The sequence below is a fragment of the Neoarius graeffei genome, chromosome 4 (genome assembly GCF_027579695.1).
Source record: "Neoarius graeffei isolate fNeoGra1 chromosome 4, fNeoGra1.pri, whole genome shotgun sequence".
Classification (NCBI taxonomy): Eukaryota; Metazoa; Chordata; class Actinopteri; order Siluriformes; family Ariidae; genus Neoarius; species Neoarius graeffei.
The window spans coordinates 81,986,083-82,010,094 of record NC_083572.1 but is presented as its reverse complement, the minus strand read 5'-3'; the positions used below and the strand labels follow the sequence as shown (position 1 = coordinate 82,010,094).

Sequence of the window (24,012 nt, the reverse complement as noted above, 5' to 3'; positions counted from 1 at the left end):
TTCTGAGATGGATATATGGATGGATGGAGAAATGAGGAATGTGGAGATAGGCTTGATGACTCAAAGTGCGGGTTTTTTTTTCCCTTCTCTCCAATTTTGTTTCAGTGACAAGTTTTTTTTTTTTGTTTACTCACACACACACCTGTCTCTCACACACACACTCGACACTGGATAGCTCAGCTCTCACGCGCTCTCTCTCACATTACTGGCTTCTCACTGAAAGAACACAAGCCACAGAAAAGTAAATTGCCAGTAATCAAACACGGGTGAAACTAATCAGGTTACCTGCCGGTTCTACCTGACTTCTCACCACCCACAGCTGACGCTCCACCACGCCCCTGCTGTCACGGGTGTCTACTTTTGAAGAATCTAAAAGATGAAACTTTTTGTTTAACACACAATTCTATACATATTCAATGTGTTATTTCATAGTTTTGATGTCTTCAATATTGTTCTACAATGTAGGAAAATAGTCCAAATACAGAAAAACCTATGAATGTGTGTGTTTGTTTTTTTTTTTTTTCTAATTTTTGACTGATGTTGTATGTATCCATCATCTCTGGGGTTATAATAAGTAGTTTCCCTGCTCGTTCTAGCTATCACAAGGTGGGTCAATAGTAGGTATACAGTATTTATTAATTTATGTCTTTTGTGTTGACTAAGTATACAAGACTGAATGGGTCATGTTTAGTCTCTCTCTCTTACAGTAGGTGCTCAAATTGTCCTGCATCAGTGTACTTGGAAACTGTCCCTGACACACAGTAACACACACATTCTGATAACCTCAGTGTCTGTAAATGATTGCGAGATGAGCTCCTCCTTCAGTTCGTCCACTGTGTGGGGCCTCCTCTCAAAAACCTTCTTCCCTCTGCCCCAAAACACAAAGTCTGTAGGGGTCAGGATGGGTGAGCGTGGTGGCCAGTCGATGCTGCCACGTCACCTGATCCATCGCTGTGGGAAAATGTTGTCAAGGTAGCACTGCACTGGCTACATCCCTCACCGGAGATTAAAAAGACGGATCAATTGGATTTCGGATCACTCCCTGACACCCAGTATAACGGAGTTTTAAAATACAAAAATGTACAGAAACAATATTTGTTATTCCAAGAAATGGAGTTGTACATGAGCTGATAGCTGACGAGGCACGTAGTACCGAGTTGGCCATAAGCCATGTACGACGAGATTGAGTGGAATAACTGTTTTATTCTACCCACATTAACTGGATTTTAAGAAATGGAGCATTATTTTTTGCAAATTCAGTAAATAACTTGATACAAAATGTCAGACAAAATAATTTTTCTTTGAATGTAAACAAACCAGTGAAATGACAGTAGCAGTTTGTGAAAAATGCTGCTATGTTATATATAAATAACGTATCTCTTTTTAAAAATTTTTTAAAAGAAAATTCTTACTGTCAAATACCTTTTTTTTTTTTTTTTTTTTATATTTAAAAATTCCTTTTTTTGGGTTTTGTTTTTGAGTAGTTTTTACTTTGTCCTCGGTTGGTTCAACAACACGGTCTGCCATTTTGTTTTACTCTACTCACGGTGTGTGAGCTGATAGCCTCGTAGTAGAGTAGCCAATCAGAGTGAACGTGGATAGAACAAACACGATTACTGGGTAATAATACCAATTCCAGACTTTTGTTTTTTTTTTTTTTAAGTGTGAAAAGGCTGAAATTCTGTTGCTTCTGAGCCATTTTTCCTATTAATGTAGCATTCTCACTCACTTGTTTACGCTTTCTCACTTTACCTATTGGCTGTGTGTCCTGCCGGTCACCAGCTCGGTATGTTTACATGAACACTAACATTCCAGTTTTATTCTGAATATGACAATTCAGTATTTGATATAGGGCGGCACGGTGGTGTAGTGGTTAGCGCGGTCGCCTCACAGCAAGAAGGTCCTGGGTTCGAGCCCCGTGGCCGGCGAGGGCCTTTCTGTGTGGAGTTTGCATGTTCTCCCCGTGTCCGCGTGGGTTTCCTCCGGGTGCTCCGGTTTCCCCCACAGTCCAAAGACATGCAGGTTAGGTTAACTGGTGACTCTAAATTGACCGTAGGTGTGAATGTGAGTGTGAATGGTTGTCTGTGTCTATGTGTCAGCCCTGTGATGACCTGGCGACTTGTCCAGGGTGTACCCCGCCTTTCGCCCGTAGTCAGCTGGGATAGGCTCCAGCTTGCCTGCGACCCTGTAGAAGGATAAAGCGGCTAGAGATAATGAGATGAGATGAGTATTTGATATAGGTCATGTAAACGGCATATTCTGAATTTGGCCTGATTCCGAATTGAGCATTTTCCGATTAAGATGTGGGATATGCCGATATTATTCTGGTTTTAGAGCATTTTTTGGACATGTATATTCCGAGTGCACTGTGTGCATCTCAGTTAGGTTTTTTATAGACGTTTGCAGCACATGGCCTCTTGCCTGTTTACAGTCGGCTCTGTGCGTTGTACACAAACCAATTAGATGAGCGGAATATACACGGCTGCGTGTAAACAGGAACATTAGTGGAATATTTTTCATCAGCTAGGCAAGCAGTTTAGTAGGAATATTATCTTTTTCGGAATAAGGGCAAAAACTGGAATATTTTTGTGTAGGGCGGCACGGTGGTGTAGTGGTTAGCGCTGTCACCTCACAGCAAGAAGGTCCTGGGTTCGAGCCCCGGGGCCGGCGAGGGCCTTTCTGTGTGGAGTTTGCATGTTCTCCCCGTGTCCGTGTGGGTTTCCTCCGGGTGCTCCGGTTTCCCCCACAGTCCAAAGACATGCGGGTTAGGTTAACTGGTGACTCTAAATTGACCGTAGGTGTGAATGTGAGTGTGAATGGTTGTCTGTGTCTATGTATCAGCCCTGTGATGACCTGGTGACTTGTCCAGGGTGTACCCCGCCTTTTGCCCGTAGTCAGCTGGGATAGGCTCCAGCTTGCCTGCGACCCTGTAGAACAGGATAAAGCGGCTAGAGATAACGAGATGAGAGATGAGATTTTTGTGTAGCTAGATTTCTTTTGTGTCTCCCGTTTTCTGCTAACTCTGATCTGACATCGTTTATTATTCCAGGATTGTTTGGGTGATTTCAGCAGCTTAGGAACAACATTTTATTCTTGAGAATTTTTGCCCCCTGACTGAGTCATCATGCGTTGTTAGAAATTAAAAAAAAAAAAAGAGTTCCTTTGCACTGTAGCGTGAAATCCCTGGGAAGTACACAAAGTGTATTGGGGGAAACCCTGAACCATAGATGAGTCATACAGTGGTCCGTCTCTTTACGGTTACTGGTTTGGTATTGCTGAGGTAGTGCTATTATCCAGAGGTATGCGTTAGTCATAGCTCTTACCCCTTAGCAACCTGAAACCAGTGGATGAAGTAACAGTTAGGCAGATGGACCTCCCTGTTTGATGCAGTTGGAAGCAAACAAATATCCTTCACTGGGCCAGGAGTACTGGAGCTGCATTTTTCCAGTGTTATAGCAGTTATAGCCTTTAGCACCTGAGCCTTGCTGTGTATGAATGCACACCCCTTGCTAGTAAACGTATTTGGTGAAGAAATTTCAGTTGAACAAGCAGTTATTGAAATTCTATCCGTCTTCGTGTTTAGTCTGTATTTGAACTGCAGTACTTCTCCTCCTAAATTGTATAATTTTAAACGTATTGACGCAAGTGAGGGCTTTTAGACTCTCCAGGCTGTCTCATTTCTAGAGGAGGACATCATGTGCCCAGTGTGTTCTGTGTCACAGAACTCTTCAAATGATGGAACACAGGATCAGTGATTAGGGTAAATTAGATATGCTGAGTGAAGCACCCACACACAGCTAAAAGTACACGTTTGCTTTCTCCTGAAAGTAGGGCACTAGCTTAGAAGAGCTAAGACATGAAAAATAGACACGGTGTATATAATGGACGTGGGGTGCACGGACGTGTACGCGCACATGCGCACATACTACTGTGATAGACATGTTGCTCTTCCAGCAAACAGGTTGAAGGTCTTTTCGTGTTTAGATAAGTGTGTGAGAGAGAGAGATTGTGTGCATGTGTGTGTTGGCTCGAGAGAGAGAGACACTAATGCGCATTTTCTGTTGGTATTAAAAGCAGCGGCACAGCAGCACGAATCTAAGCGACCTGGTGAGACCCTAAAGAACTCCAAATGTTTTGATATAAGTTTCTTTAGATAACCTATGAAATTACCTGACTGTTCGAGTGACTATTATTTATATAATATACAGAGAAGTAACTCTTTTTTTTTTTTTTCTCTCTAAATGTCTACAGTATATGCCGCCAGTCCAACTTTTTTCTTTTTTTTTTTTTAAACAGTACAACCCTAGGTACAGTGTTTTACCATGATGACATGACAGCACTATCAAAATGGCACTGGGACACGACAGCCACTACACTGATCTCAACAATGCAGAACAAGGGTTTGTTTTTGTGTAATTGCAATGTCCTTGCTGTATTGGCTACATGGATCATACATGGCTGTCATGTTGATGTGATTTTGTGTGGTGGGAGGGTATTTATTTATTTTTTTTCCAAATAAATTCTTGTACGAAATACTGAATATCAGTCAAATCTTATCTGTTCTGTTTACCTCTTGGTTTGTTTATTGTTTCTGCTTCCTTTCTACTTCATCACATAATTCTTTCCTGCTGATAAAACGGCATATTTGTGTTAGGATAGATCTTTAGCCACTTGGTTTTGAGTCCGAGTGAAAACTGGACTTTGTTTAACCTGAGGTGAATCATTCGTAGAGACTGGTGCACTCTTGATGTACTCTGGACTTGCTGAAATGGACAGAAATACTCGTTTATTGTACGGAGTCAATTGTAACCAATTATACATCTCTGAGCACAAGTGCCTCATGCCTCTGTTGACTCCAATCCCAGTCAAAAGTTTGGACACCCCCACTCCTTCATAGGTTTTTCCTGTATTGAGGTATTTCACCCACGTGACCAAGTCACTTGACGCAGCCATTTTGGACGGCACGCTTAAGTCCTTCAGTGCAAGGCGGTATGAGATGGTGGAGACCTTTGCACATTTTAACAAGAAAGTAAGCTGTGATTCGTGTTAAATTGGATCTGTCTTGTATCACAAACACTGTACCCAGCCTTGGTATGGAGCCCTGTTTGTTTATTTCTGTGTCCCGTTTCTTTCTAGCCTCTGTTATTGCGTTTTATGTCTGATGTCTGCTACATGCAACCCTAGACAAATTAACACTGCCTTGTTTCACTGCTCAGATGGGTTAACAAACACTGACCCATTTACTTTTTGCTATATATTTTATCAAAATTGCGTTAACTGATAAATTAACCTGAAATGAAATGATCACTGCAAAGTCTGGAGTACTCTGTTGGCTCCCAATCCTGTCTCTTCACAGCTGCAATCCATTTGGCCTTCTTGTCTGGGTCAGTAGGAAACCGGTAGTGATGTGTCGGTCGCGAACGATCCGGTTCAAAGAGCCGGCTCTTTGAAGTGAACGACGGGAGCTGGCTCTTCGGTGGGAGCCGAGTTGGGGAGCCGAATTAGTTTTTTGTCCTTAGGTGCCTCAGAGAGAGAGAGACTTTCACAAAAAAAGTTGCTGTCCGATTGCGTCTTTGTGTTGTCTATTACCATTCAAAGGAAAAAAAGTAGCATGGTGTACGCCTACTTTTTTTGGTTGGGGGGTTGATGTCATTCACAGCTGCGAAAATACGAAAATTGGTGTAATGCTTAAAGCTGTGGAGCGCAGGGGAGAGGAGTCTGTGAGGCACCTGAGGAGGGGAAAATCAGTTGTGTATTTTATATTGGTAATATAACACAGTTTTGCATCATGTTTGTGAGAAAATAATTTATTAATTGGTAAGTAAGTTTTATTTCTATAGCTAGAACATTGTTACACTGCTATACTTTACAAAACTTTACAATGGCTACAAAAACTAAAAAATAAAATGGAAAACATCCTATTGATAAAATATAAATAATGTAATTAATTAACTAGTTAATTGCAGCAATTAAATCAAAAATAAAATCTCAGGAGCTGTTTGGGAGCCGAAAGAGCCGGCTCCTTATAGTAAGAAGAGCCAAAAGAGCCGGCTCCCGAAAAAGAGCCGAAATTCCCATCACTAGAAACCGGTAAAAGGAGCGTCCTGCACGCTGTCCCTGTCTGTTGTGGCAGCCCACAGCACAACAAGCAAACACCATGGTTATTTATAGAGTCTCGTCTCGTCTTCTTCCGCTTTATCCGGGACCGGGTCGCGGAGGCAGCAGTCTAAGCAGGGAAGCCCAAACTTCCCTTTCCCCAGACACCTCGGCCAGCTCCTCGCGAAGAACACCGAGACGTTCCCAGGCCAGCCGAGAGACATAGTCCCTCCAGCGTATCCTGGGTCTTCCCCGGGGCCTCCTCCCGGGGGGACATGCCTGGAACACCTCCCCAGGGAGGCGTCCAGGAGGCATCCGAAAAAGATGCCCGAGCCACCTCAGCTGATTCCTCTCGATGTGGAGCAGCAGCAGCTCTACTCCGAGCTCCTCCCGAGTGACTGTGCTTCTCACCCTATCTCTAAGGGAGCGCCCAGCCACCCTGCGAAGGAAACTCATTTCGGCCGCTTGTATCCGCGATCTTGTCCTTTCGGTCATTACCCAAAGCTCATGACCATAGGTGAGAGTCGGAACGTAGATCGACCGGTAAATTGAGAGAAGTTCTGCCTCAAGTGGAGGAGTTTAAGTATCTCGGGATCTTGTTCACGAGTGAGGGAAGGATGGAGCGTGAGATCGACAGGCGGATCGGTGCAGCCTCCGCAGTGATGCGGTCGCTTTACCAGTCCGTCGTGGTGAAGAAGGAGCTGAGCCAAAAGGCGAAGCTCTCAATTTACCGGTCGATCTACGTTCCGACTCTCACCTATGGTCATTTATAGAGTGCTTACTGACAAATTAATCTATTCTAGGTGTCTGTAATACGTTTTTTTTCAAGCTGGTTCTCCCTCTCTGTCTGCAGCATTAGTATGTAGCTTGACGTTCAAAATGGCAGACACCGGGGCGTCACGTGACCCTGTGACGTCAGGTGAAATACCTCAATTTAGACCATTTTCTACATTGTACAATAATACTGAAGACATCAAAACTATGAAGTAACATGTATGGAATTATGTGGAAACAAAGTGAAGAATCTAAACTATGAATTTTTTTTTTTTTAAAACAAAGCCACCGTTTAGCTTGATGACGCTTTATACACTATTGTCATTATCTTAACCAGCTTCGTGAGGTCGTCACCTGGAATGCTTTTTCACTTAACAGGTATGTCTCGTCAAAAGTTAATTAGCGCAATTTCTTGCCGCCTTAATGCTTTTGAGATCAAACAGGAAATAGTACATTGCCCTATTGCACAACTGTAGTAATCCATATGTCAAGAACTGCTCAACTAAGTAAAGAGAAACATCCATCATTACTTTAAGACACGAAGTGTCTTTTAATTAATAAAAATAAAGAAAAAAACATATTTCATTAGAAGGTGTGTCTAAACTTTTGACTGGTACTGTATGTGAAAAATGTGCAGTGAGTTTCTTATTTAATCTTATGGATGCTATCAGGTGTAAAGCAGGGTTTAAGAATGTGCACACTCTGGATTTTTGCCCTTCTGGCTTGGTGTTTCTATGACAATTTCATGTATTTGTCTGTACTGAATTAACAGACAAGGCTTTACTAAACAGAATACTGTTAGCCGCTTGGCTAAACGTGAGACGGTAGAGTGGATCACACTGCAGCAGAGCTCTTCGTAAAAATTAACAGCATTCAGAAGTGTCGAGCTTCTTGTTAGTTTCATCTAATAGGAGAAATAGCTGAAGTGTGCCGCTGTTAGTGTTTAAAACCTACCAGTTTCTACTTGAGCAACGTGCATATACATATTTATGCCTCCGTCACTAGGGTGGGCATAATAGTTACACAAATTGAAACGTAGCGATTTTCTATGCTATGGAAAGTCCGCACTATAATGACAGGCGTACGAACACCTTCTGCGCGCTTCGGCAGCGCATTGATATCTGAGCTCCGTATCAATGCGCTGCCGAAGCGCGCAGAAGGTGTTCGTACGCCTGTCATTATAGTGCGGACTTTCCATAGCATAGAAAATCGCTACGTTTCAATTTGTGTAACTGAACTTGTTTCATATCACTGGTCATATAAACCTATGTAAACAGGAAAAACGCGGAAGAGTTTGGTCGCATCTAACTACAGCCCCAAAAAATACCGTTGGCCATACTGAGCCTAGCTACATTGCTAACAGGAGTGACAGCGCGTCTGACTGCGTCTGACTGACTGGGAGGTCGCGCAAAGCTCGGATAGGTACGGAGCAGCTCGTCTCAATTCAGATAAGAGCATATTTCGTTATGGAAGTACGGTGGACTGTTCCTTTAAATTAAGATAATGCAAACACATGGACATTTTTCATTGTAGGCTTCAGTAGCTTGACATTAGCTTGAAGTCCATTATGGTAAATTTAATCATCATCTTTTGGCTGCTCCCGATTAGGGGTCGCAACAGCGGCTCTTTTGGTAAATTTATGGTAAATTTAATGTGCCTGTTTTTAATTTGTCCTCTGTCGTTTTTGTGATGGAATAAAAAAAAAATCTGAACACAATATCCTAACTCGGAAATTACAGTATGACCTGTTATTGTAGTGCAATATACAGTAGCCTGTGCTCCACTAGTCCGAGACGAGCATGAACTCTGAGTCTGTGAACTCACTGAAATACTCCCAACATGCAATGGTGCTTTCAGCTCTGTCGCCCTCAGTAAGTCTCGTCAAACCTGTAACCAAACTCGCAGCTTGGGATCGCTGGCCCCTGCGCTTTTTCCGAGATCGGATTTCAATGGCGTGTGTGTATAGCTGATGGCCTGCATGTCTGTAAGGTCAGCCTGCTGCCTGCCAGTGTGGCCCTTTAAACGGTGGTGTTGGCTTATTATCTTATAAATGATCTACTATTTGTACTTCAGCTTTTTCAGTTCAGATTTTGTAAAACACACTGTTTGCATATTAGTCATGCAAGCCAGATTTCTATGGAGTTTTATTCTTATCTTTAATCAAGAGTGTGGTCTTTCAGTTTGAGATCAGTGTTTTATTAATTTCAGGTTCAGATTTTGCACTGCTTCCCCACCTCTCTCTCTCTCTCTCTCTCTCTCTCTCTCTCTCTCTCTCTCTCTCTCTCTCTCTCTCTCTCTCACAAAGCCCCCTGCTCGCGCTCAGTCTGTGTGCTCACAGATTCTACACTCTCTGGTGATATATGATCTTATCACAATTCACCAACCAGTAGAAAGAAAGGTACGACACTGGCCATTGAAATTCTATCAGTTTGTTTATTTATTCCTTCTAGCAGTAACAACTGAATTACAAGGAATATCAGGAAGACATAAACAATCTGACATACAAAAATGCACATCAGTAACCAATAACAGTCAATTCTTACATATTATAAATACAAAAAATACACGGTCAGAAAATAAAGTACATTATTGTACCTTTAGGGGTGCAGTGGCTTGTCACTGGGGTGGTACCTATTTGTACCCTTTATATACTGCTTGGGAACATTTTATATGTACCATTTTTTTTTTTTTTTGGCCCTAAAAAGGTACACGTAGTTACCTTGAGGTTCATTAATGAGCCCTAGGGGGTACGTTAGTATAGATTGTACCTTGGGAGGACAGAAATGGACTCCTTTTGTACCCCTGTTTCTGACAGTGTAGGGAAATTCAAGTCGGGTGATATTAATCTATATTATAGCTTGGTATCAACTTGTGCCTTATCCAGCAAGCACTTTTGGTGGCGGATGGTAATGAAATCATTAAAGCGCTTGGTTCTAGCCCCACTTCAACTACCCTAAAGTTCCCTGACCTAAAATTATGAGGTTGATGGAATTCAGAAGGGGAAATAAGGTACTTTGAGAGGGACCCCACTGCATTTCTTCATAATCTTAATACGTAATTCCTCACATCTATCACAGAGAGTAGGTCATTTAGTAAGCTGTAAGGCTTCTTTATAGCTTGAACCTGGGTAAATAATAATATATAAAACTTTCTTTTGAACTGACTCCATAAAGTCAAAGATAATGGGGTAAGGTAGCCCAGACCAGGGATGCGTATTCAAAAATGGACCTAGTGATTGTGCAATAGACCTTAACCAGATCCAAGGGATAGAGACCACTCCTCTTCAGTAATCTAATGATGATTAAGCTTTTGTTGACTTTCTTAACAATATAATTACACTGAACATTCCATTTGGGATCATTAGAAATGAACACGCCTAGTAACTTATGACCCTGAACTCGTTCCAAAGGCACAGGGCCCTTCATTAAAGGGCCTGGTTCACATGGCTATTCATGTAAAAAGTCAATAAGCATGTCTTGGGGGTGTTTTCTCTGTTAAATTTTAATTTGTTATTATTATTTTTTAATTTAACTTCATACACATTCACTGATTGTAAATATGAGGGAGAGCACCTGGGAATAAATTCAGAAGCTGAAATTCAAATTGTTACTTGGGTGCATTCACTTTTACTTATCTGTGGGTTACTCGGGTTCATCCACTCCTACCATACAGGGACTTATTACCGCTATATGTACTTCTCTTGTTTTCTTGGTGTGGCTTTTGGAGCTAATACAGATTAGCGTTCATATATTACCCCCCCCCCCCCCCCCCAAAAAAAAAAAAAATCCAGCAACAGTTAAGTTATTCCATGAAATCGAGTCATACGTGAGCTGATAGCTGAAGAGGCCTGTAGTGCCGAGTTGGTTATAAGCCATGTACAACGAGATTGTGGATCGAATAAAAGTTATTCCACTCATTCACTTGATTTTGAGAAACGGTGCATTTTTTTTTTTCAAATTCAATAAATAAAAACTTTTATACAAAACGTCCAATAATCATTTCCGCTTAGAATGTAAACAAACCAGCAAAATGACAGTAGCAATTTGTGAAAAATGTTATAATAATAATTGTTAAAAATAAAGATACGTTCTTGTCAAATACCATATTTTGTTGCTTTTTATTTTTTATAAATAAATGTGTTATTTACCAGCTGGGAGGTCCGTATCGTGAAATACCGTGACCGAGAGCTTGAAAGTACTGAGTGAGGCCCTCTGGGCCGAGGTCAGTATTCAAGGCCGAAGTCACGGTATTTCACCATACGGACCGACCTTAAGCTGGTAAATAATATATTTATTTTTCTTTACCAAATTCTAACAGAAAACGAGAGCGCCTGAAAGGGAAAACTGAGCCGAGCCACTATTTTGAATCCTCATTCACGGCTGCAAATGGCTTTCTCCTCGATATACAAGTGCACTTCCATGGCAGGAAAAAAAAAACTACATTTTGCCGTCTATGTAGTCCACTATTTATACAAATAGGAGTCATTCAGGATTCAGCCATGTTTTTGCTCGGTGTTAGCAACAGTTACAGGGTTTTAGCTTTCACCTAAAATGTTTTATTTTGTCTTCCTCAGGGTAGTAAAACTCGCTTTCGCTGTGAAAACTGTCGTCACTATCCATGCTGTAAAATTAATGCTATTCTCCTGAGAAATGCCGGCAAAAATTTAAGATTTTTGATAATCTTATAAATAAATCTTATTTTAAAAAAAAAGAAGATAAATGTTGACAAAAAATGCTACCATGTTTGTTTGTTGTGAACGAGTGATTCGCCAGAGGTCTGTAACCGGGGTCCGTACCATAGGATACGGACTTGCTCGCCAGCCAATCAGAGTGCAGGATTTGGACCGTGAAAAAATAGTTTTTATTTCATACTCGGTTGGTGCATTACAGCCACCAACTGGGCTGGAGTGTGGAACAGGAGATATTTGGGGGGGAAGAAGAACTATATTCTTTTAGCCATTTCTGTTTCTTTTAAATGCTTGATTAGAAAGTATTATCTGACTTGATGCACTCCGCCATTTTGTTTTTCTCTACTCACGGTATATGAGCTGATTGGCTACTCTACTACTAGACTATCAGAGCGCATAATTGCTCCTATCCAGTGAATGTGGATATCATAATCAAGTTATTCCACGAAACTGAGTTGTACATAAGCTAATAGCCGATGAGGCACATAGCACCGAGTTGGCTACAAACCATGTGTGACGAGATTGAGTGGAATAACTCCTTTTATTGGCTACAGGTCATTTCATCCAGTAGTTAAGACATTTTCATCCAAAGCCTTTTTCATATGCACCCATCAATTATTTTATATTTCAGGTATTTGTTTGTTCGAAAAAAGGAGGAATTCTCAATGGAATTTGACCGAAGCGGAAACACTTTTGCAAAATGAAACCGGAAATGATGGGAATCGGCGAGTGTCAAGTTCGGGTGGGGCCGGTTGTGGGGAAAGATTGTTTTTATTAGACCAAATTACATAGAAAATCTATACTCTCACTTGCGAGATACCCTTGGCAAGTGCAAGAGATGAGATGAGATGATATCCAGATATGAGAGAACGCACGTTCAGTGTGAAGTGTTACACCACGTCAGCGCACATTACCGAGCCTTATTCTCCCATGTAGATTCCCTGGGTTTCCGATCCTGTTTCTTGTTCTTAGTTTCTGTTTTTGTCTTTGCCTGATTTTAGCCTGTTTGTGCCTCGCCCGACCTTTTGCTAGTTTCACGTTTACGAGATTGCCTGCTGTTTTGGATTGTTTGCCTGTGTGTTTTCACAATTGTTGATGATAAACATTACTTCTGCACTTGCATCCGTCTCCTACCGCTCTCTGACAGTGGGAGGTACATAGGTTATTAGGCAAATAAATCGCGGGAGATGCAGTCATAAACCTGCTTAATGCACGCCCCTAAATGAATAAAATACTATTTAAATAAAATATTTATTGAACCATTTTACTGATTTTAAGGCTGTGTTGGCCTAATTAAGACTGGCTATATGATTAAACTGCTTCACAGGACTCAAAGCTCAGAAAGCAACCTGTAATGGTAAGAGTCTACTTGTTTATGCCCCTTACACCGCTGTTTTGTGTCGAAGTGCTCGTACTACGGCACTCAAATTGTTTATTTCCATTTATTACGGGGAGATGCACTCATAAACCTGCTTAATGCACTCCCTTAAATTAATTATGGTTTGTTTATATCTCGATCTTGTCGCACATATAAAATAATTGATCGAGTGTATGAAAAAGGCTTTGGACGAAATGGTCATTGGATGAAGTGTCGTGATCCCGTTTTATTCTGTCCACATTCACTGGATTTTGAGAAACGGAGCACTTTTTTGCAAATTCGAATAAAAAAGAAAACTTTACACAAAATGTCCGACAAAATAATTTCTGCTTAGGCGGACTTCTTAACCTATCGATGGCTGCATGAATGGATTTTTTGTGGTGTGGTTTTTTTTTTTTTTTGTAGAAAGTGCCATCTTGCTGTCACGCCGAGGTATAGAATAGCTTTAGACATTTATTTAATTCTTCCTTGGACGTTTTCACTGATGTAATTTTCAAACAACTTTGAGATTTTGAACCAGTCTAAAAAAATTCAACAAATTTTCATGCTTGAAGATGAAGAATGTACACAAACTGGTGAAATGATGGTGACAATATGTGAAAAATGCTATAATAATAATTCTTGAAAAATAAAGATGCGTTGTTATCAAATAGTTTCATTCCATATTTTGTTGGGGTTTTGTTTTTGAGTAGTTTTTTTTTTTTTTTTTTTTTTGTCCTCGGTTGGTTCAGCAACACACTCTGCCATTTTGTTTTTCTCTACTCACGGTATATGAGCTGATAGCCTAGTCGTAGAGTAGCCAATCAGAGCACACGATTGCTCATATCCAGTGAATATGTATAGAATAAAAAGTAATAGCTATGCAAAGTAACCCCATAGCACATTGGCTTCCAGTAAAACAATAACTGCGTGTAAGTCAAGCGAACGTGAAATTAATAAATACTGCTCTCAAATTGAAAGACCATGATTAAAGATGGGAATAAAACTCCACAGACCTGTAGTTTCACTAGAGTCTGGTATGTCTCCTTAGTGTTCATGGTTAGGAACCACCTGCGTTTACAGGAAGATGCTGTTTGACTGACTCTGCAGTTATTGTCCCATAGCCTGTCAACAAACATGCACGATTCTCATTTACCACACCACCAAGTTCCTCACAGAAGACTCTTAACTTGAAAGATGGGACTCTGAACGTTTTTAACCCAGTGACTACACTATATGGCCAAAAGTTTGTGGACACCTGACCATCTCACCAATATGTGGGCCTTCTTCAAACTGTTGCCACGAAGTAGGAAGCACACAATGGTGTAGAGTGTTTTTGTATGCTGTAGGATTACAATTTCACTTCACTGGACCCAAATGCTCCAAACATGTTCCAGCAAGATGATGCCCTGTGCACAATGTGCTATGTTTTGGCATCGTTGGTGTGGAAGAACTTGATTGTCCTGCACGGAGCATGCCAGGCCTTTTTATCCAATATCGGTGCTCAACTTCACTAATGCTCTTGTGGCTGAATGAGCAAAATCCTCACATCCGTGTTCCAAAATCTAGTGAAAACCTTCTCATAAGAGTGGAGGAAAGGTGCAGCAAAGGTGGGACCACCTCCATATTGTTGCCCATGTTTCTGCAAAGGGACGTTCAGGAACCAGATTTGATTGTGATGTACATTTAACAGTTATTCCACAAAATGGAGTCGTACATGAGCTGATAGCTGACAAGGTGCGTAGTGACTGAATGGAGTAGCTGTTTTATTCTATCCACGTTCACTGGATTTTGAGAAACCCAGAATTAAAAAAAAAAAAATTCTTTGCAAATTTGATAAATAAAAACTTGATATGAAACGTCCAACAGAATTGTTTCTGCTGTGATTGTAAACAAACCAGTGAAATGACAGAAGAAATTTTTGAAAAAATGCTGCTGCTATAATTGATGATGATGATGATGATGATGATTATTATTATTAGTATTATTATTAACAACAACAACTAGAAAAGCACTCGGAGAGCGCAGACCTCCGCCAAGAATCCTTTAAAAAAAATTCTGGGATCCAGACGGTGATCCGGATCACCGCCAAAATTTAATGGATTCTTACTTGTGCCCAGTCACACGTCTGGAAAAAAATTCAGAGCAGTCCATTCATAACTTTTTCCATAATGTTGTTAACAGACAAACCAATGCTACCGAAAACGTAACCTCCTTGGCGGAGGTAACTAGACTGCATTTCCGCAGAGAAACTGCAAAGTGTGCTTGCTGAGCTGTAGCAGAACAGCTAGTATGCTAAAAGTTAGCATGCCAACATGCTAATGCTAACAGCTAGCATACGAGCATACTAGAGTGGAGGAGCTCCTTATGACATCATCACTCCAAAGTTCTACCCATTCATTTCAATGGCACAGAATTTTGCCGAAAAACGGGAATACCGAACGAACGACAAGGGGTAGTGTAACCATTTTAACAAGCACGCCATTCCAGATTGGGCCCTACGTTTCAGCGTTGGAATGGTGTCTCTATCTCGAAAGCCCTAGGAGGAGTAGTCGATCCAAAAAATGGGTGAAATGGAATAATAATAATAAAAATAAAACTTCAGAACAAGTGTGCTTTTGCAAGCCCTAGGAGGAGTAGTCGATCCAAAAAACGGGTGAAATGGAATAATAATAATAATAATAATAATAATAATAATAATAATAAAAATAAAACTTAAGAACAAGTGTGCTTTTGCAAGCACACACAATAATAATAATAATAATAATAATATTATTATTATTATTATTATTATTATTATTATTAACAATAACAGCAATAATTCTTGAAAAATATGTTCCTACCAGCAAATACTTCCATGTTTTGTTACTTGCTTTTTTCAGTTGATTTTTTTTCGTCCTCTGTTTCAGCAACACGCTCTGTCATTTTGTCTTTCTCTACTCACATTATATGAGATGATATCCTAGTAGTAGAGTAGCCAACGAGTGTGTGTGATTTGCTCATATCCAGTGAATGTGGATAGATTAACTGACCGTCTAGTGCAGGGCTTTTCAAAGTGTGGGGCGCGCCTCCCCTAGGGGGCGCCAGAGTTCTTCGGGGGGGGCGCAACGTCAGGAAAAATAAACCAGAATAAGTTACTATTGCGGACATTTAGTGAACTTCAGCTAGCCTTTGCCAGAGACAAAATGGGTCGATTTTTAGTACCTAAAGCTACAGTGAGTGAGGAGACAGAGTCTGGGCCAAGCAAAAAAAGAAGGAAGTATGACCACGATTATTTAAAGTTTGGATTTTCATGGACTGGATCTGAAGATGCTCCACTGCCACAGTGTGTTGTCTGCCAAGAGGTGCTAGCTAACGATGCTATGATATGTTTAAAATGTGTAAAACAAGATGTTTTAAAAAAAAAAAAGCACAGATGTTTAAAATGTGTAAAAAAAAAAAAAAGAGGTTTTAAAAAAGCACAGATGTTTAAAATGCGTAAAAAAAAAGATGTTTTAATAAAGCTCATATGTTTTAAATGTGTACAAAAGATGTTTTCAAAAAGCACATGTTTTAAAATGTGTAAAAGAAAAAAATGTGTACAGCAACCATTTTTTTTAAATACGAATGGAGCATTAATGGTGCGTTCATGTGCTATGGGAATTATGGTAAATACCAAACGCCGACATGGAAAGCACACATGAACGCCCCCTCTTGTGGTATTTTCCACTGGGCAACTCGTAGAAAATTTTGATACATGAGTTGCCGAGATGAGATGAACTTTAACCTTTTCAACATGGTGGCGAGCGGTACAAGACTAGCTTATAAACCAAGAAAGAAGTGGTTTTCACCTACGGAAAGCTGACTCTCACCTTTTAAATGAGTCATGTTATGGATATATATGTATATTATAGCCTAATACAAAATATTCTGTGGCTGTCCAAAGAACGCCAACAATGATCTAGATACTGGCTACTCTCATTGTGGCTACAGCCAAATTTCCAAAAACTGCGTGGCATTCAATGTGTTAAGAAAATCTCTACTTGTCATGATCAGGAAATATTCAGCATTATTTACCTTTTGACTTTTGATAACTCGTATTCCTGCTGCAGCTGCTGAACAAGGCAATCTATCATTGTTTTAGCCAAATAACAGGCCTGATTCTGAATCTGGTCCACCATCTTTAATTTGTCAACAACAACAAAAGCATGTGAACACAACACACTGGTAAATACCACTTCCCAACTGGAAAATATCATCTTCCCATAGCACATGAACGCGGCATAAGTATAGCAACAACAAAAATTGTAAGGGGGGGGGGGGGGGGGTCGCTGTTGTTTATTTGCTCTCTGAGGGGGGCTGACTCTCCCACACTTTGAAAACCCCTGATCTAGTGTACATTTTGTATCAGGACGCTCATTAAGTCGTGTTCAGAGCTTTGTTTTCCTGCTGGAATGTGGTGCACAGAAATGTGGAATGCAAATCAGACTGCAGCCTTGAACATTGTGAAGGTTGGGACCAGAAAAATGTACAAATGTTCAGAGCTTCTGATGCCAAGACTATTTGCATAGAAATATGAATCTTGTGTTATCAGTGTTCTCGCTCTTGTATCAGTCTTTCTGTATCTACAGTATTTGTTGGAAGAAGTTTGCGGCCTGTTTGTTGTATTGCCCACTCATATTTACATTGCTCTGCACTTGAAATATGTTCTATAGTTGATGGGAATACAGGAACGTGTTTACATTTTTACCACTATAGGATTTAGCTTTGGAAATTGTGAACTTGAACAGAGCTACAAATACTGTTCCTCCTGAGGTTTTGAATGATTTCCTCAAGGAAATTGAATCGAACGTAACTGAACTTGGTTTTAAGTCATTGAAGACGTTTCACCTCTCATCCAAGGCCCTGTCCACACGGCAACGGATTCAGGTGACTCCGATGCAATTGCTTATCGTTTAGGCCTGGCGTCCACACGGCACCGGCGTTTTGGGTGCCCAAAACGCAATCTTTTTGAGAACGGGTTCCAGAGTGGAAAGATCTGGCAACGTTGCCGTTGTGAAGTCGTCTGGATGAGTAGAACGGATTTGTTTACAATGACGTCACAACCACATGACTGTGAGTGCTTCACGCCGGGTAGAAGTGTAACGAATATCACCAGGAAAAAGCCTTACAGAGCACTAGTGAGAGTGAAACACGAGCTTGGATATTATTATTATTATGTTCAGTGTTAGTTCACAGTAGTAATGCAAGAAGCAGAATAGTGACAGTAATAGTGAAGCAAAAACATGCAATTGTACAAACACTGCAGCTCTACAGCAAAATATTCATTTATGAAATGGTCTGATTCTTAACACCAGTAGTGCCAATGATCTTCTCATTGCGATGCGAGTTGTCAACAAATCCTATAACTTGGTTCATGAAACGCGCTTACAAAATATTTTCACTGTGAATATTTGTGTAATGGTGCAATCCCGCCAGCAAAAATAGGGGGAAAAAGGAGCGATCTCACCTCTTCAGATGTTGATTTAAGTCCGACAATACATTCCTCAAAAAGGGCGTAGAGGAGCAAATTAATCCAATTTATTCCGGACCATTAAAGACGCTGTCTTCCGCGTAGAATCATACGTCATCCTCGCCGCCATATTGGAGAGGTCAAAACGGAGAATAAAGATTAGCTGCGTTTAACTGTACCAACAGGTTTACCGTCCAAACGAGATCATATGGGATTACCTTTCACAGGTGAGAAACAGCAAATTAATCCATCAACGTGTATCATTCAATTTATTCCGGACCATTAAAGACGCCGCCTTCCGCGTAGAATCATACGTCGTCCTCACCGCCATTTTGGATAGGTCAAAGCGGAGAATAAAGATTAGCTGCGTTTAACTTTACCAACAGGTTTGCCGTCCAAACGAGATCACATGGGATTACCTTTCACAGGTGAGACTGGAAAAATACTTTTCATTGTATTTGGTCATTATAATGTAATTTTACAAACAGATTTTCCTGACTTTGTGGCTAATATGAAGTCTCGCGCATAATAGTTTATGCGCATGCGTCCTTACTACTTCTATTGTTCTGGTGTCTCCGAAGGGACCGTCTTACAGCGCCCCTAGAGGTGTGGCATGTGTATTGCATCGTTTTCAGCAAGCGTTGCGTTGCCATATGGACCTGATATTTTACTGATTGTTGCCCATTTGGACGCGATATGTTTTTAAATAACATCTCGTTGCCGTTGTCGTGTGGATGTAGCCCAAGAGGCTTCTTCATCAGCTTGTGTGACTAAACTGGGCTAACCTGATCAGCTGGTGTGAGTACCCGGGTAATAAACGTCTGTGGAGTTGTCATCAAGGCCACTGATGTCATTTGTTTCTTTCGTGCTGTAGGGTGTGAAAGTCTTTGGAGTCAACTTTGTTCTGTTGTAATGACAGTCGTCTGGGGTTGTTAGATTTACTGGAGTCACATGAGGCCATTTGTGAACGACCGTTGTTCTTGGAGGCTAAGGTGAACTGAAGAAGCCTCTTGGATGAGAGGTGAAATGTCTTCAATGACTGAAAACCAAGTCCAGTTGTGTTTTGATTTGATTTCCTCGAGGTTACTATGACCCGGATGAATGAGAATATTGAGACATTTTTGAGTGATTGTTAGCCAGGTCACAATCACCTTTATTTCCAAACGTTCAGCTGTTGTGTGTGTGTGTGTGTGTGTGTGTGTGTGTGTGTGTTCATGAAGTTGCACTCTTATCTCTATTGGGCTGTAATGTCATGTTCAGGGGAATTCTGGTGTTCATAAGTCAGTCAGTGCGTTTACATGCACATAGAGAGAATCGAATTTCTGCCATTGCTTGACTGAAATCGAAGTTTAAAATGCCATGTATACACCTTAATTTGGCTGAAATTGAACCGAACTTGATTTCTCGGAATCGAGCTACACGACTTAGATTAGGGCAATTCCATGTAAATGTCAACCTCACAGGAGATCCCAAATTTCAAACTAAACAAACTAAATAAATAAACAAATAAATAAATACATACATAAATAAATATTTTGATCACCTAATATGTCACTGTCAGTCTTTCTTTCTTATAATGTAAAACCCAAGCTAAAATCAAATTTGATCATGTACAATTCTATATTATTGCCACAAGCCACAGAAATGTATGCTAAAATCCACAAAACAGCAAAACAATAGCCATCCTAAATATTATTTAAGAACTTTGATAGTTTTAGCTGATATTTAGAGAGTTTTTCAAAGGGTTATGGTGGTTAAATTGCTGATTTTCTAAACTTATGCCATGTCTATTTCAGACGCGTCACATCCATAACGGAATTTCGTCACATCCATAACGCTGACTTTTCCTTCCGAAACTCTGCATGAAATACAAAATATTTTAAACAAAGATTTTTTAATATTCACCTTGGACCCCTCTATCAAATGGATATCTCCATTTCGACATTAGGTTTACAATTTCACAGAGTTTGATAAAAATGTACAGTCACCCAAGAAAAGTGATACTTTTTCTGTCACATCCATAACGCATCTTTTATTGGCATTTCCTGGCATGCCCTAGATGTACTATGGGAATTGTTCTTGTTCTATCACTTCTCCAGTATGGTACAGCCTTAAAATATGCAACACCTGTTTAAATACTGGGAGACAATAAAACATGCACTGGGTCATTTGTTGCCATTTTGAGTTCAAGTGTCACATCCATAACGCTGGAATTGCTCATTATGCGATTTCTGCCGAGCTACTTAGTGCACGTATACCCTATCGAGCTAGTAGTCGAGCTACTTACTGCCCCTTCCGGAAGTGACGAGTGACGAGACCACAAGCGGGAAACACAACAGCCTCAGTCGGCATGACAACAGTAGTAGCGAGCAGCAGAAGAGGTCAGGAGGAACAAACGAAGAAGAGAAAATGGTGAGCAGAAACGTGCACTTCTGGAGCAATGAGGAAACAGAGTTCATGCTCATTCAGCTTAAGGAGTTGAATATATTAAAATTCATGGATGGGAGAAAAACGTGCAACGGAGAACACGGAACTGATAACTTTGTTTACACTCTTGAATAGCTCTTCTTCATGACGACAACCGGAAGTGTACCAACACGATGGGCCGTGTAGCGCCACCTGTCGCTCGGGTGCACAATGCACCTCACACAATAGCTCGATTTCAACGTGTCCATGTAGGATTGGATTTCTCTGGCACCCTGCTGGGACCTTCAGCTCGATTACCGACAGCAGCTCGATTTGGATGTGCATGTAAACGTAGTCACAGTGTGTTGGTCTGTAAAAGGAGATCTTCACATGCAGAAGATTCTCCACAAATGTGTGACTGGACCAATTTAATTATCTTAATTCATCCACTTTCCTGCAATACAGTCCTTAAAATGACTGAGATCAATCTATTCTTGCCATGCAGCTTTGACATTCTCAATGCAAAAGCCTGTTAACACTTTGCCACGTTACACAGCGATTTACAGAAAATCAGACTTCTAGCAGGACTAGAAAAATCATAAATATATCAGTTATATGAACATACTAGGTAAGTAAAACTATGTCTTGGTTGTCCAGGAATGTTTTCATGTAGCACGTCCTGTTCACAACTTGAACAAAAAGTCAGCTAGCTGCTGGCCAGTGTTTCAGCGATGAGATGTGTAGCAAGCAGGAACGTTTTGACATCTTTTTGCTTGGATTCCTTATGGCGAAATAATCCACAAAATTAATTCTTCTATCATCCTGCTTGCTAGTACAGAAGACGCTGGGATTCAGAACTAGTAGTTCATGCTGTACAGTAGTTACAGAATTGAGTCATCACACACCTGTAAAGCACATGATCTTTAAAGCTAGCCACATGCCAATTAAAACCTGTGTTTCCGGAAAGTTAATAAGGAATAGAGTTTGGGTTTTTTTTCCTTTCCCTTTCCTGGTTGTTGAACCTACTGGTCTGCCATGTGACTGCTAGCGTCAGCATGAAATGTCCCAGGTGCCTGGGCAACTTTTTTTTTTTTTCCTTTCCTTCACCTTCCTAAAAGTACCAAATCCATATTCTCTAAACTATTATTCTCTTTCTGCAAATGAAAGTTGAACGGATATTATAAAGATGTTACCTGCATGCAAGCACCAGTTCAGTAATCTAATTTTGACTCATTTGTTCATCAGGTAACTCCCCCCCCCCCCCCCCCCCCCCAAGTAGTGCTGATTTACAAACTGCATTAATGTCAAGTAAATGCACTTTGAAAAGGCTATGATCTTATCAGCTCATGTTTTGTCTGTTAGTTGTTTTATTTTGTATTTTTTATCAAAGGTCAGAATAGAGATTCTCTAGATATAGATGAAAGTCTTCCGGATTTACCCGGAAATCCGGATATTTGACAAAACTCTTGAAAATCTCCGGTTTTCCGAATGGAGAAATTTATTTTTCGGATTTTCCGCGTTCCTAGACGCGGCGTAATACTTCGCATCGTCCTTGCCTGGGCGCAGTCCTTAAATGGCCCAAACATAGTTCATTGATTAAAGACGGGCGTTCTTTGTTAACGGCGCGTGTGCTGGAGCTCATTAGACGGGCGCCTTCCGGCGCACAAGCTAAGGCACGCAGGACTGACACCGTTCTGCGCAAGCGCAACACAATCGCACTAGAAAGCATGTTCAAGCTGCCAGTGTAGCTGCAGTCTTTTTAGTTGCAAATTACAAGTATTTCCTCTTGTGTCAATAATTCGCCATGTCAAAACAAGCAAAACTTTCCTCTTCCTTTCAATGTGAAGAGAGGTAAGCAATTTATTATGTTTTTTTCCATCAAAGTTGCATTGTGTGGCCTCGAAGCTAAGTTTTAGTGCCGTTTTGAGAACACAACATCAAGAAAACATGGAAGAAACAGCAATAATGGAAGAGCTGGTTTCTAAGCTACCTAAAACTAGCAATGGGAATTATTTTTGTTACATAATGTACTCAGGCTGCCAGTCAATGTGTGGACACCCCCCCACCCCCCCACCCCCCCGAAAAATCCTAGCTACGCCCCTGATTTACATGAGAAATGTGGTATTCATTGGTGTGTTTAAATTTACAGACAATACGAACTAATGTCAACAATTGGCTTCAACTCGCATAAATCTGAATTGGAAATGTTTAGTTCACTTTAGCTTCTGCAAACGCACAACTCTACTAAAAGATTGATAAACGAGGCTCAACGTCCCCAACATTGAAACCTGAAAGCTTTAGAAGCTCTAACAGACCTTTACTTTTTAACAGGACTGTTTTGGGATTTTGCTGATTTTACCTTCAACTGTTTTTTTTTTTTTTTTTCCCAAAGTAATGAACTGTGTAGCAGGAAAATCACCGCGTTTTCTAAATGCACTCCTGAAATTTACTCATTAACTAGTGGAATTAAATTTGGTATTTTTGACATGTTAATCATTAATGTCCATGAAAGAAAAAGGCTTAAAAGTTATAACTTGTTTTAGTGAAAATAAGTACTAGAATGCAGGGTTTTCCGTGTTATGTTGTTAAAATTTTTTCGGGGGACGTTCCCCCCCTCCAATCTTAGTTTGACTTTCAAAAGTTCAGGGGGTTTTTCTTTGCTCCACTTTCATCTCTCTCTAGAACTCTCACTGAAATCAGTGCCAGGTTTCAGTAAACACTTGAGCAAAAAATATCCAGACAAAGGAAGGAACTGTGTTTTGCTGATGCAACATTCTCAATCCGAGTGTCTGGTCTTCTAACTAATTTTCAGTGGGGTGATCACTCTTGGTACAAATGAGAGCATTCTATATTTTGCAATATTTGAAGTGATTTTTGTTTTTATAAGTAAAAATAAAGTACATTTTTGGAAAGGTGTGGGTTGTTTTTTTTTTTTTTTTTTGGGGGGGCTCCTTAGTTCAATCTGAATTGAAATCAAACCTTGGATGCTTGAGTGTCATATACAAAGAGAACGCACTGCCTGTCAAAATAATCTGCCAGCAAAGCGGGCTTCAGTCTATAAAATCATAGTGACTGAACTTGTAAGGCTTCATCGCCTTCACTACAGAGAGCTCCTGTAGTCTTGTTTGTCATTTCAGTTCCTGTTATCGTTTTGAGGAAATCAATACCTCAGAAATAGCCTAGGGGAGACTATTGCATGTT

At 40.5% G+C, this 24,012-nt stretch overlaps 1 protein-coding gene across 6 annotated transcripts in view; it reads left to right on the top strand.

Moving 5' to 3' along the window:
* Positions 1-24,012, top strand: part of evi5b (ecotropic viral integration site 5b) — a 183,098-nt gene that overhangs the window by 79,160 nt on the left and 79,926 nt on the right. The window lies entirely within an intron of this gene.